Source organism: Oncorhynchus kisutch, linkage group LG14 (genome assembly GCF_002021735.2).
Source record: "Oncorhynchus kisutch isolate 150728-3 linkage group LG14, Okis_V2, whole genome shotgun sequence".
Taxonomy (NCBI): Eukaryota; Metazoa; Chordata; class Actinopteri; order Salmoniformes; family Salmonidae; genus Oncorhynchus; species Oncorhynchus kisutch.
In genome coordinates, this window is record NC_034187.2 from 69,380,251 (window position 1) to 69,396,396 (window position 16,146).

Here is a 16,146-nt window from a genome sequence, read left to right on the forward strand (position 1 = left end):
AAATAATAAATTACAGTAATAGGGTTGAGCTATTCAAAGCCTTCACACCACAGAGGGACATTTCTCTAATTGATTGCTTGATTATAATTTGATATGGATCGTGGTGTTGATTATCAATGGAGGGGTCATGGTTCCTGTGATTGCGAAGTTTTAAGCACTAATTATCTTATTAAGGGGAGTAGATTATCGTATACAGTGGGCGCTGGTGCTGGCGGTGGCATTAGGGCTGCTCCCCCTCAGCAGCTGGGCCAAGTTGTCTCCTCTTACCTGACTGAAGACCGATTACTCATTCTTGGCTAGATGTGTTCTTATCACTAAGGGTGGGTTGTGTTAGATACAACCAAGCAAATTTTGAACAGAATAGGCCATTCAAGGCCCATCAATGCTCCTCTTGTTTCCTATTCCTTGTATTCCAGTAAATTCCTCCACCCTGGTGTTGAAGGCTCCGAGGAATTTACGCCCTGCTTTATTTGCCACTGCATCAATCCAGTGCTGTTATACAAGGTTCCATCCACAGTAGTTGTGGTTTTACTGGTGTCCTCTTTGGGACCTCTGAGCTATGGCTTGGTACGCTCGCTTCAGTCATTGCTGCCTGACTTGGCTTTGTTTTGACATGAAACATTTGTGTCAGATATCCCCAAGCAGACCTGTGATGAATTGCACAGCTAGGTAGCAGATGATTTGGTCTGGAATAGCTGTCCCTGTCCCTGTATTTATATCACTGTCGTACGTGGCTCCCTGCATCATTGAAACTGATGAGATTCGACATTCCCTTTGTGGAACATTGCAATTCATTTCATACTGAAGCTCCTTACTGGATAGAACTCTCTGGCCATAGTTGTATGCTGTCGACTTTTGGATTTCTGGAGGCTAGTGTTTTCTATATGTCCTTGTGCAACACTGACTGGGAGAAGAGATCTGCAGTGAAGCACTAGAGACGACTGTCAAAACTGTAGAGGAGTGTTGAATCTTCACACACCCACACAAGATGACACGACGTCACATCATCCAAGGAGAATACATTGTGTTGTCAATAGGGCTCTGAGATGCACCTCCTCAAGCAGAGCACCAATTATTTAAGGTATTTTCTTGCCAAGTTGTAATTTAGATCTTGGAGACATGCACACACATCAGAACTAGACTGGGACATGTGCTGCATTCGTTCTGTCACTGTTTGAGTGATGACACACCTGAATTAGTTTCCGAGTTGTATTTTTTAAATCCTAATTATTGAGCTGCCAGAACCACAAGGTACTCCGAGTGGAAGAGATCAGAAAGTTGAAATGGGCTTGTTTCTCTGAGACCTGAGGAGGATAACAAATGTGTTTTCATGCAATTATTTGTTTAAATTGTCAGGGAGGGCTGACATTTTCCCACCTCTTGAGAGAGAACAACAACAGCCTAGTTGGCAACACTAACTTCTGAAACTGTCCTGGCATCCAAAAGCATCCACCCGAGACACAGGAGCCTGCCTCAACATATTCAGCATTACGGAATTTTGTTCAACTGTTTAATTGATGGTCAATAGATAACTAAATTACTGTTTTGTTTAAAACAATTATTTGATTACAATGAATGGTGACTAAATCAGCTTTATTCACGTCACAAATGTCCTCCTGTTGGTCCCAGTCATAATGGCTCCCTGTATTGTTTAAGGCTTTGTCTTGTCTGTTCAGGTGTGAATGCTGTTGTATTCTGGCTCTCCACTGTCTCCTTGTTAATTCCTGGCTACCACTTATTTAAACCGCCTACCGCTCCACTAACTCCTAATTGGGCCAAATGTCAACAATTTATTAGTGATGGAAAAACAGCTGATAAAAGTTTATTGGGATGGATGGAAAATATGTGGCCTAAATTAACGTCATGCTTGTTAAGGCCAAAGTGCTCGTTTGCTTGTTAAGGCCAAAATGCTCCAACCTTGCAGCCAGTACAGTAAAGAGTGAACTCAGGCGCTACAGGAGAGTATACCAACCGCCACAAAGGGATTTAAAGAAAACAAATGAATAGTTGGGCACTGCAACCATTTGCAGTGCATGACATACCACATATGTGAAGGTGTATTGAAGGTACATGTAGGTGTAAACCTAATTCTAGGTCAGGAGCTATACTACATTATAAACTGGTTCGAGCACTGAATGCTGATTGGCTGACAGCCGTGGTATACCACGGGCATGACAAACCATTTATTTTTAATGCCCTAATTACAGTTTATAATAGCAATAAGGCACGTTGGAGGTTTATACCACGGCTAAGGGCTGTATCCAGGGACTCCGCATTGCGTCGTGCAGAAGAACAGCCCTTAGCCGTGGTATATTGGCCATATACCACAACTCCTTTTGCCTTATTGCTTAATTATAAACTGGGTGGTTCGAGCCCTGAATGCTGATTGACTGACAGCTGTGTTATATCAGACCGTATACCATGGGTATGACAAAACATTTACTACAGTATACCAACCACCATAAAGGGCTTTAAAGAGGAATAAAGTAATGGTCTGTCACTGCATCCAGTTGTATGACGAGCCGAAGGTGGAGGCGAACTGTACATGTAGCTCTTTTTTTTGCGTGGTCACCAGTTGTAGCCACCTGCCCATGCTTTGCGTTTGCCAACAATCTTTTGTGTAACACTGTCCCCTTAGAGAGGTAGAGGTGCTTTAATCTCTCTGCCTCAACCTCATCATTTCTCTTTATTGTTTCCTCTCCCATCCTCCCATCAATACAGCATCCATTTGAGGCTTGTCTCCATCTCTCATAATAAAACATCCCTCTTTCAAAGGCTATTTTCTATGGGTCCACATAAGAGGTTTTTGATTTATTAGATCTTAGGGTCCCTGTGGGTTCCTGTCCCTAGACCCCCCCCCCCCCCCCACACACACACACACACACACACTCCCAGTGCTGCTCACTCAATGCGGCTCAATAACCTTATTCCATGGAAAGCCTCTCTTGCCTGTCACACAGTAAGGATTACATGCCATTTCCACTTGTCGCACATCCAGAAAGCCAGTCTGCTCCTTGAATGAATGTGCGAAAACTAGTCGATGGGTCAAATGAATGCAAAAATAAAAGATAAACAACTACTTCATCGGTAAACACCACCAGCAGGACCCGGCAGTGGAAGGAAAGATGGAGTTTGTTTTTAGTGGCAGGCAGACTTTTTCAAGAAGAAGAAAAGCAGCCTGGCTGGCATAGAGAACAGTGATGTTCTCTTGGCTACCGTTTTCAATGTGGAACATGTCGGGAGTAACAGAGCACCAAGTATGGACCATCTATAATGTTTTGTCCCCTTTGAGGCATAACAAACAGAGAAGCACTTATGATAAACACTACAACAAAACATTGTTTAGAGCGAATATCACTGGTTATTATCTTTTGCGTGAGGGATCGTAAGTCTGAAGGGGTCAGGGAGAACAGCCTAATGGTGGATGTACTTCTTCTAAATGTGCCAGTATACCGTTCACACTCTCACAGCAGGAGGAGTTTGCATATTTTCTGGGCTGCTAAAGGAATTCTTCTGTTAGACTCATGGCCAGTGGGGAGAAAGACTTCTCAATTCTTCACATCTAGACTTTTCCCATGTTATGACTAGGATGGAACACTGTTTGAGCAGGGAACATGAACAATTTAAGTAAAACAGAGAGCCCATGGCAACGTATACATTGAGTGTACAAAATATTAGGAACACCTGATCTTTCTATGACATAGACTGACCAGGTGAACCTAGGTGAAAACTATGATCCCTTATTGATCTCACTTATTTATGTTAATTCCACTTCAATCACTGTAGATGAAGGGGAGGAGTCAGGTTAGAAAATGACTTTTAAGCCTTGAGACAATTGAGACATGGATTGTGTTTGTATTCAGAGGGTGAATGGGCAAACATTTAAGTGCCTTTGAACAAGGTATGGTACTAGGTGCCAGGCGCACTAGTTTGAGTATGACAAGAACTGCAACATTGCTTGGTTTTTCATGTTCAACAGTTTCCCGTGTGTATCAAGAATGATCCACCACCATAAGGGCATCCAGCCAGAGACCATCCACTGGTATTTTCTACAAGAAATCTGCCTCCAGAAATAAAAGCTTCTCCCAAGTGGGTGTGACACCTACTCCCGTTGCCTGCTGCACTGCTGCTTGGATTCCAACTAGCGATTTGTTCATCGTCTGCCCTGCCTTGGCTCCACCTGTCTGGCACAGGTACCCCCACCGCACTCCCCCCTCGCTCCCGGGCTTTCACTCGCCTCCAGCACACAGGCACTGTTGGGGCGAGTGACTCTGAACTTACAATGGCTAGCCCCAAGTCATTCTATATTTGTTCTTGTGCATTTTGCTATTTCCTATTTGCCTCATGACTCCTGCATGCTTTGTTGGCTATGAACTTTCTTGTTTACCCAACCGTGGGACAGACTATGTTTGTTCCCACACTCAGGACTGTGACTCTCTATCGGTTACATAGGCTCATGGCCTCCCATCCTTTTTTAGCCACCTCTCGCCGGCTTTGCATTCATATTACCTGATGAAATTGCTGTACAATATGATCTTGTTGCTATCTAATGCACATTCAGATAAATCAGTACTGCAGAGCTCTCCATGTCCTCTGCCGTGCCTTGATTGTATTACTGTTGATGATATCTGGAAATGTGCATGTACACCCTGGCCCATCTACTGTTGTTAGCCCAGTAGATCTGCTTCACGGATTTCTGCTCTCGTAAAAGCCTGGGTTTTCTGCACGTTAACACTAGAAGCTTATTACCTTAAATGGATCAATTGAAAGTGTGGGTTCACAGCTCCAATCCAGATATGTTGGTCATTATTGAGACATGGTTAAGGAAGAGTGTTTTGAACACTGATGTTAACCTTTCTGGTTAAACCTTTTTTGGCAAGACCGATCTTCCAAAGCTGGAGAAGCGGCAATCTTTAATGAAGGATTACTTTGAGTGCTCGGTTGTCTCCACCAACTCTGTCCCCCAAAAATGAGATTTTCTTGTTTTAAGCATTACACTTTCAAATAGCTCTTTGATGACTGTTGCTGGGTGTTATTGTCCCCCATCAGCACCGGCCTGTATCCTACCTGCCATAAGCTCTCTCCTGGCCACTTACACTAAGTCTGAATTTGTCCTGCTAGGTGACCTAAACTGGGACATTCTTAAACCACCTGACCAAGTCCTAAAGCAATCTTTCTCAGATTATTACCAGTCCTACAAGGTATGACTCCAAGCACCCAGGAAAGGCTAATCTCCTCGATGTTATCCTCACAAATAATCCTGATTGGTATCAGTCTGGTGTTTTCTGTATTGACCTTAGTGATCACTGTTTTACAGACTGTGTTCGTAATGGCTGCTCAATGAAACTACCTGCCTGATTTGTCATAGATGCTTGGTAAAAAACCTTAACGAGCAAGCCTTATTTCATGATCTAGCCTATGTAAATTGGTATAGAATCAGCTTGATCCCCTCTGTCGAAGACGCTTGGACCTTCTTTTTGATATTTTCAGTGGTATTGTTAACAAACATGCCCCCATAAAGAAAATTAGAATTAAAAACAGGTTGAGCCCCTGGTTCGACCGTGATCTTGCAGAGTTACTCCTTCTCAAGAATTGCATTTCAAATCAAATCAAATCAAATGTTATTTGTCACATACACATGGTTAGCAGATGTTAATGCGAGTGTAGCGAAATGCTTGTGCTTCTAGTTCCGACAATGCAGTAATAACGAACAAGTAATCTAACTAACAATTCCAAACAACTACTGTCTTATACACAGTGTAAGGGGATAAAGAATATGTACATAAGGATATATGAATGAGTGATGGTACAGAGCAGCATAGGCAAGATACAGTAGATGATATCGAGTACAGTATAACATATGAGATGAGTATGTAAACAAAGTGGCATAGTTAAAGTGGCTAGTGATACATGTATTACATAAGGATGCCGTCGATGATATAGAGTACAGTATATACGTATGCATATGAGATTAATAATGTAGGGTAAGTAACATTATATAAGGTAGCATTGTTTAAAGTGGCTAGTGATATATTTCCATAATTTTCCATCAATTCCCATTATTAAAGTGGCTGGAGTTGAGTCAGTGTCATTGACAGTGTGTTGGCAGCAGCCACTCAATGTTAGTGGTGGCTGTTTAACAGTCTGATGGCCTTGAGATAGAAGCTGTTTTTCAGTCTCTCGGTCCCAGCTTTGATGCACCTGTACTGACCACGCCTTCTGGATGACAGCGGGGTGAACAGGCAGTGGCTCGGGTGGTTGATGTCCTTGATGATCTTTATGGCCTTCCTGTAGCATCGGGTGGTGTAGGTGTCCTGGAGGGCAGGTAGTTTGCCCCTGGTGATGCGTTGTGCAGACCTCACTACCCTCTGGAGAGCCTTACGGTTGAGGGCGGTGCAGTTGCCATACCAGGCCATACCAGGCGGCCTGATACATTTGGTGAAGGCTCGGCACACGCATACTCAGGCTGACTGTCTCTCGTTCAAACAAATGAGAAATAAGTGCACTCAAGCTATCCAGAAGGACAAAGTTAGTTACTTTAAGGAGCAGTTCCCTCTCTGTATGTCTAACCCCAAGAAGTTCTGGAAAATGGTTAAAGACCTGGAGAATAAACCCTCCTCCTCACAGCTGCTCATGTCCCCTAAAGTTGATGATGTGGTTGTTACTGACAAGAAGCACATGGCTGAGCTCTTTAATCACCACTTCATTAAGCCCTGATTCCTATTTGACTCAGCCATGCATCATTGCCCGTCCAACATTTCCTCATCTCCCACCCCTTCTAATGCGACTAGCCCTGATGCTCCTCCCTCCTTTTCCCCTTCCCAGTACAACGTTTCTCCCTGCAGACGGTCACTGAGTGCAAGGTGCTAAAGGAGTTCCTTAAACTTGACACCAAAAAATCATCTGGGTCAGATGGTTTAGACCCTTGCTTCCTTAAGGTTGCTGCCCCTATCATTGCCAAGCCTATCTCTAACCTTTTTAACTTGTTTCTCCTCTTGTTGTTTGGAAGGCAGCCACGGTTTATAGTATTCTCTCTGGTATGCAATCTGTTTTCTGCCCAGGTTATGGATGTATCACTGCAACCTTAAAGGTCCTCAATGATGTCACCATTGCCATTGATTCTAAGCAATGTTGTGCTGCTATTTTTATTGGCCTAAGCTTTTGATACGGTAGACCACTACATACTTGCTAAGGAGTATTGGTGTCTCTGAGGGGTCTTTGTCCTGGTTTGCTACCTCTCTCAGAGTGTGCAGTGTATAAAGTCAGAACATCTGCTGTCTCAGCCACTGCCTGTCACCAAGGGTGTACCCCAAGGCTCGATCCTAGGCCCCACGCTCTTCTCAATGTTCATCAATAACATAGCTCAGGCAGTAGGAAGCTCTCTCATCCATTCATATGCAGATGATACAGTCTTATACTCACTTGGACCCTCCTCGGATTTTGTGTTAAACGCTCTCCAACAAAGCTTTATTAGTGTCCAACAAGCTTTCTCTGCCCTTAATCTTGTTCTGAACATCTCCAAAACAAAGGTCATGTGGTTTGGTAAGAAGAATGCTCCTCTCCCTACAGGTGTGATTAAAACCTCTGAGGGTTTAAAGCTTGAGGTAATCACCTCATAGAAGTAGTGGGGAGAATGGCTAGACGGTACACTGTCCTCCCATATCAAAGCTGCAGGCTAAAGTTAAATCTAGACTTGGTTTCCTCTATCGTAATTGCTCTTCTTTCACCCAAAACATAGCTCTCTCAGGATATACTGTCCACATCCATACAGCCATCTGAGTTCTCAGTACATCGTGCAGACAGAAATAAAGAACTCTCCGGGAAGAAGTAAGGTGGGGTGTATGTTTCATGATTAACTACTCATGGTGTGATTGTGATAACATACAGCAACTGAAGTCCTTTTGTTCATCTGACCTAGAATACCTCACAATCAAATGCCGACCGTATTACCTCCCAAGAGAAGTCTCTTCGGTTATAATCACAGCCGTGAATATTCCCCCTCAAGTCGATACCACGATGGCCCTCAAAGAACTACACTGGACATTAGGCAAACTGGAAACCACATATCCTGAGGCCGCATTTATTGTAGCTGGGGATTTTAACAAAGCAAATTTGAGGAAAACTCTACTGAAGTTCTACCATCACTTTGAATGTAGTACTCACGCTGGTAAAGCATTGGACCACTGCTACTCAATCTTTTCAAAATGCCTACAAGGCCATCCCTTTGGCAAATTTGATCATGACTCCATTTTGCTCCCTTTCTATAGGCAGAAACTCAAACAGGAAGTACCCGTGCTAAGGTCTATTCAACACTGGTCTGACCAATCGGAATCCATGATCAAGATTGTTTTGATCAAGTGGACTGGGATATGTTCTGGGTAACCTCTGAGAATAGCATCTACGAATACATCAGGAAGTGTATAAGAGATGTTGTACCCACTGTGACTATTAAAACCTACCCAAACCAGAAACTGTGGATAGATGGCAGCATTTGCTCAAAACTGAAAGCGCGAACCACCGCATTTAACCATGGCAAGGTGACTGGGGAATATGGCCAAATGCAGTTATTCCCTCCGTAAGGCAAAATGTCAGTACAGAGACAAAGTGGAGACGCAATTCAACGGGTCAGACACGAGACGTATGTGGCAGGGTCTACAGACAATCACGGACAACAAAGGGAAAACCAGCCACGTCACAGACACCGACGTCTTGCTTCCGGACAAGCTAACACCTTCTTCGCCCGCTTTGAGGATAACACAGTGCCACCTACGCAGCCCGCTACCAAGGACTTTGGGCTCTCCTTCTCCGTGGTCGACGTGTATAAGACATTTAAGCATGTTAACCCTCGCCAGGCTGCCGGTCCAGACGGTATCCCTAACCACGTCCTCAGAGACCAGCTGGCTGGAGTGTTTACAGACATATTAATTATCTCCCTATCCCAGTCTGCTTTCCCCTCTTCAAGATGTCCACCATTGTTCCTGTACCCAACAGTACAAAGGTAACTGAACTAAATTACTATTGCCACGTAGCACTCACTTCTGTCATCTTGAAGTGATTTGAAAAGTTAGTTAACCTCTCTAGGGTATGTGGGACGCTAGCGTTCCATCTGGCCAACATCCAGTGAGGTTGCAGGGTGCCAAATTCAATTACAGAAATGCTCATTATAAAAATTCTGAAAAAAAAACCTATTTTACATAGGTTTAAAATTAACTTCTTGTTAAACCAACCACACTGTCATATTTATAAAATGCTTTTCGGCGAAAGCAAACCTAGCCCAGAACATACCTAGCCCAGAACATAGCCCAGTTGACAAATTATTACAAAAACAGAAATAGAGATAAAATTAATCCCTTACCTTTGATGATCTTTATATGGTGGCAATCAGAAGACATTCATTTACTCAATAAATGTTCCTTTTGTTCAATGAAGTCTCTTTATATCCAAAAATCTCTGTTTTGTTAGCGCGTTTTCTTCAGTAATCCACAGGCTCAAACTCAGTCAAAACAATCAGACAAAAAAATCCAAATTGTATCCGTAAAGTTCATAGAAACATGTCAAACGATGTTTATATTCAATCCTCAGGTTGTTTTTTTAGCCTAAATGATCTATAATATTTAAACCGGACAATAACGTCGTCAATATAAAAGGTAAACAAGAAATGCACATGCGCCTGAAAAAACTCTGCATCACGTTAGGGTCCACTCGTTCAGACTGGTCTTACTCCCTCATTTATAAGAATACAAGCCTGAAATGATTTCTAAAGACTTTTGACATCTAGCGGAAGGCATAGGAACTGCAAATGAAGTCCTAAGTCAATGGATACTGTAATGGCATTGAATAGAAAACTACAAAACAAAAACAACTTCCTGAATGGATTTTTCTCAGGTTTTTGCCTGCTAAATCAATTCTGTTATACTCACAGAGACTATGTTAACAGTTTTGGAAACTTTAGAGTGTTTTCTATCCAATCTACCAGTTAAATGCATATCATATCTTCTGGGCCCGAGTAGCAGGCCGTTTAATTTGGACATGCTTTTCATCCAAAATTCCGAATGCTGCCTCCTACCCTAGAGAGGTTAAGGATCATATCACCTCTACCGTACTTGACACCCTAGACCCACTTCAATTTGCTTACCACCCCTATAGATCCACAGACTATGCAATCGCCTTCACACTGCACACTGCCCTATCCCATCTGGACAAGAGGAATACCTATGTAAGAATGCTGTTCATTGACTATGGCTCAACATTCTACACCATAGTTCCCTCCAAACTCAACATTAACTTCGGGGCCCTGGGTCTGAACCCTGCCCTTTGCAACTCGGTCCTGGACTTCCAGGCAGGCAGTCCCAAGGTGGTGAAGGTAGGAAACAACACCTCAACTTCGATGATCCTCAACACAGGGGCCCCACAAGGGTGTGTTATCAAACCTCTCCTGTACTCCATGTTCACCCATGACTGTGTGGCCACTCAATCATCAAGTTTGCAGACGACACAACAGTAGTAGGCTTGATTACCAACAATGATGAGACAGCCTACAGGGAGGAGATGGGGGTCCTGAGACAGTGGTGCCAGTAAAATAACCTCTCACTCAACATCAACAAAACAAATGAGCTGATCGTGGACTTCAGGAAACAGCAGAGGGAGTAAGCCCCTATCCTCATTGATGGGACTGCAGTGGAGAAGGTGGAAAGCTTCAAGTTCCTCGGTGTACACATCACTGAAGATTTGAAATGGTCCACCCATACAGTGGTGAAAAAGACGCAACAGAACCTGGTATCACCACCTGAGCCACAGCCTGTTCCCCCCACTATCATACAGAAGGCGAGGTCAGTACAGGTACATCAAAGCTGGGACAGAGAGACTGAAAAACAGCTTCTATCTCAAGGCCTTCAGACTGTTACATAGCCATCACTAGCTGGCTTCCACCTGGTTACGCAACCCTGCACCTCATAGGCTACTGCCCTATAGACAAAGACTTGGAATCACTGGCCACTTTAATAATGGAACTGTAGTCACTTTAATTATGTTTAAGTAATATTTACATACTGCTTTACTCATATATATACTGTATTCTATTCTACTGTATTTTAGTCAATGTCTCGATCTAATATTTATATATTTCTTAATTCCATTCTTTTGCTTTTAGATTTGTGTGTATTCTTGTGAATAGTTTTTCGTTAATACTGCACTGTTGGAGCTAGCAACAAAAGCATTTCTCTACACCTGCAATAATCTGCTAAGTATGTGTATGTGACGAATAAAATTTGATTTGATATATGATTTCGATTCCCATTTCTTTGTAAAACACATGGTGGGTGCTCTTTGGCAAATGATCTATATGTATTACATTATTTGAATAACTCCAAAGTGCGGAGTCTACATTTGGCAGATAAAAAAAGCCTCCCAAACTCTAACATTTGAAACTTGATAACAAACCCATCTCCTTCTATTTCTTTGTGGCCTAAAATAGGTATTCAGCAAGTTGAGTCTGTCCGTCTGTCTTCCCGTAGAGCTGACATACAGACCAATCTGGTTAAGAGGGTGTATCAATTTAGGATTTATGTCTGTCAAACTGAAAAAAGAAAGGACTGAGCAGGTTAGGCTAGGGTGGTGGGATTCTCTGGCCTGCCTACTGCCTGCTGCAGGGGAGAGTTCAGGGCCAGGCTGGGGGTCTCTGGGATGCCTGCTGCAGGGGAGAGATCAGGGCCAGGCTGGGGGTCTCTGGGATGCCTGCTGCAGGGGAGAGATCAGGGCCAGGCTGGGGTCTCTGGGATGCCTGCTGCAGGGAAGAGATCAGGGCCAGGCTGGGGGTCTCTGGGATGCCTGCTGCAGGGGAGAGATCAGGGCCAGGCTGGGGGTCTCTGGGATGCCTGCTGCAGGGGAGAGATCAGGGCCAGGCTGTGGGGGTCTCTGGGATGCCTGCTGCAGGGGAGAGATCAGGGCCAGGCTGGGGGTCTCTGGGATGCCTGCTGCAGGGAAGAGATCAGGGCCAGGCTGGGGGTCTCTGGGATGCCTGCTGCAGGGGAGAGATCAGGGCCAGGCTGGGGGTCTCTGGGATGCCTGCTGCAGGGGAGAGATCAGGGCCAGGCTGGGGGTCTCTGGGATGCCTGCTGCAGGGGAGAGATCAGGGCCAGGCTGGGGGTCTCTGGGATGCCTGCTGCAGGGAAGAGATCAGGGCCAGGCTGGGGGTCTCTGGGATGCCTGCTGCAGGGGAGAGATCAGGGCCAGGCTGGGGGTCTCTGGGATGCCTGCTGCAGGGGAGAGATCAGGGCCAGGCTGGGGGTCTCTGGGATGCCTGCTGCAGGGGATAGATCAGGGCCAGGCTGGGGGTCTTTGGGATGCCTGCTGCAGGGGAGAGATCAGGGTCAGGCTGGGGGTCTTTGGGATGCCTGCTGCAGGGGAGAGCTTAGGGCCAGGCTGGGGGTCTTTGGGATGCCTGCTGCAGGGGAGGGATCAGGGCCAGGCAGGGGGTCTTTGGGATGCCTGCTGCAGGGGAGAGATCAGGGCCAGGCCGGGGAGCCAACAGGATTACTTTCTTCTCCTGGAACCCCATCAGAGGCCTGACACCTCAAACATGGTCCTGAGAATACCACAGCAGAACAGCGGGATGAGGATTTAACCTCTCTCTCTCTCTCTCTCTCTCTCTCTCTCTCTCTCTCTCTCTCTCTCTCTCTCTCTCTCAGTTTCTCTCTCACCCTCTCTCTCTCTCTCTTTCTCTCTCGACTAGGATAGTGAATTGTTTGAAAATGAAATGACACGAGAGTGTACAGTACAGTACAGAAGTGACATGAACTGTAAGGATTTAGGCACTATGAGTTGAAAACTCGTTGTTTGCAGAATCGATACGTTCTGCCCTCGTTCCGTATGTTTTGTGCAATTGCTTTGTCATTGTTGTAGTGTAGAAGAGCACTGCTCTACTAGTTAGCTACTGGGAGTTTACCAACAGCCTAACATCAGAAGAATGGCTATGCTGTGTCATAAGAGAGCCTATTTGTGTGACAACACTATAGGCTAGCCCGTAGTGGAGGGATACACTGTCTGCTGAGTCTGTCTGTGACAGGGCTGACAGGTCGTCCCAGGGCACTGACACTCATATGTCTAGCAAAACACTTTCTGTTTAAAGCATGTCAGCCAAACAACAGCTATCAGAGCTTTGCATGTTGGGAATCTAAAACATTCCAATGAGAATGTTTTTTCGGCAGACCTCGGTAGGTGAGAAATTGCATAGGACCTTCATAGGCGGAAAAAGGAAGCCCTGGTCCATCTGAACCTGTGTTATAGGGGTATTTATGGTGGGTGGTATCTCCTGCAGTGCAGCACATATATTCTGGTTCATGGTGGATTTATTTTCTGACTGAGTCCTATATGTTTTTCATTATTATGATTCAGGTTGAAATAAAATGCTGAGGCTGGTGTTCTGGTTCTGCTCTTGGGTGAGGGCGGGCAGTAAAAGAAGCAGGGGAATGCAGAATTGATTTACAAATGACTGACAAGAATGTTTTCCAAAGGGAATTTATCATAGCCAGGCAGACAGCTCCTCCGCTTTACAATGCTAATGTCAAGGCTGAGCCATCTCCAAATCTAGAGAAACACAGTTTTATGCCAATTCGCTCCAAAAAACAAGGTCATATCATTGTTGAAGTATTTTATATTGATTAGTGCACATCATTCTTTGAGTCATTTTTTATTTCATGTTACATTGTTTTATAAGAATTTTATTTTATTTTATCAAAACAGCTAATTAGTTTCTTCAGCATTGATGTAATCAAAAGAAACCATTCGATCCTACTTCGTGATTAGTCATGATTAGAGTCAAATTCTTCGGTCGCTGGTTCATATCCAGCTCAAAGGACGATAACCTTTTAGGGCGGCAGGTAGCCTAGTGCAGTGGCCAGCAACCGGTCGCTCCAAGGCATTCCTAGTCGATCACCAAACATTTCTGTAAAAGACTCAACGATAAAGCCTTGTGTTCCTATTTTTCTATTTGTTTTCAGCTGTTGGCAGTAGGTGCACTTGATTCAGCTGCCCTAGGGCCAAGAAGGCAAACTGTTCTCATTTTGAAACATTTAATGTGCCCGAAGGTAGAACTCTGCCTAGTCAGCAGGCCCAGAGAGCAAATCAAGTGCAGCTATTGGCCAACCGCTGGTCAATCAGATAGCTCACAGTATCTGCACAGTTTCCTTGAGCCATAGACTGTAAAAGGAAGACACAGCAACTGTGAGATTTCTAAACTTTTAAAACCATGACTAGAGAGAGACTCAATGAATACACCAAATAGCTTCTGTTTTTATGAGTAAGTTCATGTTTCAGTTATTCTTCACTGTCAACACTTTGTACAATACTTTTTTAAGCCATGAAATGCGCGTTCTCCCTACTTCCACTCACACTACAACCAGCACTGCAGCTGCAATTAATGAGTAGGAAAGCTGCTTGTGTCTTTTTTATTATTATTAGCTGCTTGTGTCTTTTTTATTATTATTAGCTGCTTGTGTCTTTTTTAATATTATTAGCTGCTTGTGTCTTTTTTAATATTATTAGCTGCTTGTGTCTTTTTTAATATTATTAGCTGCTTGTGTCTTTTTTATTATTATTAGCTGCTTGTGTCTTTTTTATTATTATTAGCTGCTTGTGTCTTTTTTAATATTATTAGCTGCTTGTGTCTTTTTTAATATTATTAGCTGCTTGTGTCTTTTTTAATATTATTAGCTGCTTGTGTCTTTTTTAATATTATTAGCTGCTTGTGTCTTTTTTAATATTATTAGCTGCTTGTGTCTTTTTTATTATTATTAGCTGCTTGTGTCTTTTTTAATATTATTAGCTGCTTGTGTCTTTTTTAATATTATTAGCTGCTTGTGTCTTTTTTAATATTATTAGCTGCTTGTGTCTTTTTTAATATTATTAGCTGCTTGTGTCTTTTTTATTATTATTAGCTGCTTGTGTCTTTTTTAATATTATTAGCTGCTTGTGTCTTTTTTAATATTATTAGCTGCTTGTGTCTTTTTTAATATTATTAGCTGCTTGTGTCTTTTTTAATATTATTAGCTGCTTGTGTCTTTTTTATTATTATTAGCTGCTTGTGTCTTTTTTAATATTATTAGCTGCTTGTGTCTTTTTTAATATTATTAGCTGCTTGTGTCTTTTTTAATATTATTAGCTGCTTGTGTCTTTTTTAATATTATTAGCTGCTTGTGTCTTTTTTAATATTATTAGCTGCTTGTGTCTTTTTTAATATTATTAGCTGCTTGTGTCTTTTTTATTATTATTAGCTGCTTGTGTCTTTTTTAATATTATTAGCTGCTTGTGTCTTTTTTAATATTATTAGCTGCTTGTGTCTTTTTTAATATTATTAGCTGCTTGTGTCTTTTTTATTATTATTAGCTGCTTGTGTCTTTTTTAATATCGAGTAATATTTAACTGGTCATAGGAGTAACAACATGAATTGGTGCATGAGACAGAAATAATGCAGTGCGACTTGAGTTTTGCCATCAGCTGGAAGACTGTGTCCCCTTTTCTCATCAGAGAGAGGGAGGACGGAGGGACGGTGAGTCAGGTGAGAGGCAACCACACCGCTGCTCCCTCCCTCCCCTCAGACTGACCATCAGATGCAGGCCATCAGTCCAGTATTACCAGTGTGATCATATACCTACATTTTTTTAAATATAATTTGAAAATGGTCTGAGAAGAACAACAATGGCAGGGCAATTCAAGCATAGCCAATATGCAGTGATGTTTTGTCTAATATAATAATCTATAGCCTATAGCGAACCTCAATGCTACAGAACTGTTTATAATTGGTTAATGTTGCATAGGCTTATGTTTTTGAAGGCATGTTTAAAAAAACTCTTGACTCAGAAAAGGTTGGTGACCACTGGCCTAGTGGTTAGAGCGTTGCATCAATAACCAAAAGGTTGCTAGTACAAATCCCCGAGCTGATTACATTCTAGGTGAAAAATCTTCCTATCTGCACTTGAGCAGCGCACTTAACCCTAATTGCTCCAGGGTTGATGTGACCCCACTCTCCGAGGGTGTCTCAGGGGGAGTGGGAGATGCAAAAACATTATTTTTCACACTTGTACAGGTTACACACTTGTACATGTGTGAAACAGGACAAATATAAGCACCCTCTATTTTAACTTTTGACAT

The 16,146-nt window shown here is 43.1% G+C and overlaps 1 protein-coding gene across 1 annotated transcript in view; it reads left to right on the forward strand.

The window, feature by feature from the left end:
* Nucleotides 1–16,146, forward strand: part of LOC109904406 (CUB and sushi domain-containing protein 3) — a 657,725-nt gene that overhangs the window by 246,669 nt on the left and 394,910 nt on the right. The gene's annotated exons all lie outside the window — the stretch shown is intronic.